Raw genomic sequence first — 1,342 nt, forward strand, 5'->3', positions numbered from 1 at the left:
AGCTCACTACTCGTTACTTCACTTTGACAGTGACTCATAATACCACAGAGAATAAAAATAGTTCGGATATTCATCCAAGATTTCTACTTTTATTTATTTACACCAGTAATCTACCATTACCGGTTTATCTTAACCTGATGCGATAGACGGGACACAATACTAATAAATAATAAATGAAATAAGTGTAACTCTAAGATATTTTTACATCCTATTAAAATACACGTATACATAAAAATATTGAACATATATCCCAACCAAAAAATAAGTTTCTTTTTAAACAGTAACCTCCGTGTGCTAGTCCGGTCTACACTAGGCCAGAACGCCAACATATTTTAGATTAGGAATTGTGCAGGTAGCAGAATACTTAAGTACCTACCGCCTAGTTTCAGCATCACATGTATCGTATGGATGCTCTTAGATGAACGTGCTTCGAGTTCCTAAAACTGTAAATTCACAAACCTCACAATCTTCTTCTAGGCGAGTAGACGGCATTCCAGAGGTCCAGAATTTCGCCACGGAGTGGTGGCAATTAGGTCTTGCAATTACCTAAATTAAATCTAAAATGTTTGTATTTAGACAAAGTCCTTTAGGTTAGTACATACAACCAGCGGCGGCCCTAGCCATTGCGAGGCTACATGCGGCAGGTCTATGCGAGGCCCTTTGTCCAAAGTGAAAAGTATGTGTTGCGAGAGTAAGCTGGCGTTTTGATTTAGCTAATGGTCATGTTTGAGGAGAAATGCTCAAGTTAAACTATATAATTATTAAAATTTTATTTTAACTACAGTTAATATTTAAAGAATCACAAAATTAACAAATATTAAACTAAAATCTTTAATTAAAGCAGAATAATCGAATGAATGAGCAACGTCATTTTCGATCGAAAGAATAGCAAGGGCTGAAAGTCGATCTTGTGTCATCGAATTCCCTAAACATGTTTTAATAATTTTAAGCCTCGAAAACTGCTTTTTCGATATTATTATTTTATTATTCGAATTCTCAAGACTATTTCGGTAGTGGGATTAATTTCAGTTAAATTATTTTCTAATATACATTTCAGCACCGAGATAATATTCAGCTCTTCGTATAACTGATTCAGGGCCGTCTCTGGCTCATGTAGCGCCCGGGTGCAATCATGACCCAAGCGCCCCCTATGTATTGAAAGATTGTAACTTGAGTAGTTCGAACGTCGTAAATAAGAAAGTTCATACGGAAACTAGGAGTTATTTTCTTGTTAATAAAAGGACTTAAAAGCGGCGCTACCTTCTAGGTTCGGCTAAAAAAGGATGAAAAAATAAAACAAGCGGAAAGTAAAGCACCCGCGAGCGTAGCGAGCACAAAAATT

Source organism: Helicoverpa zea, chromosome 31 (genome assembly GCF_022581195.2).
Source record: "Helicoverpa zea isolate HzStark_Cry1AcR chromosome 31, ilHelZeax1.1, whole genome shotgun sequence".
NCBI classification, from domain to species: domain Eukaryota; kingdom Metazoa; phylum Arthropoda; class Insecta; order Lepidoptera; family Noctuidae; genus Helicoverpa; species Helicoverpa zea.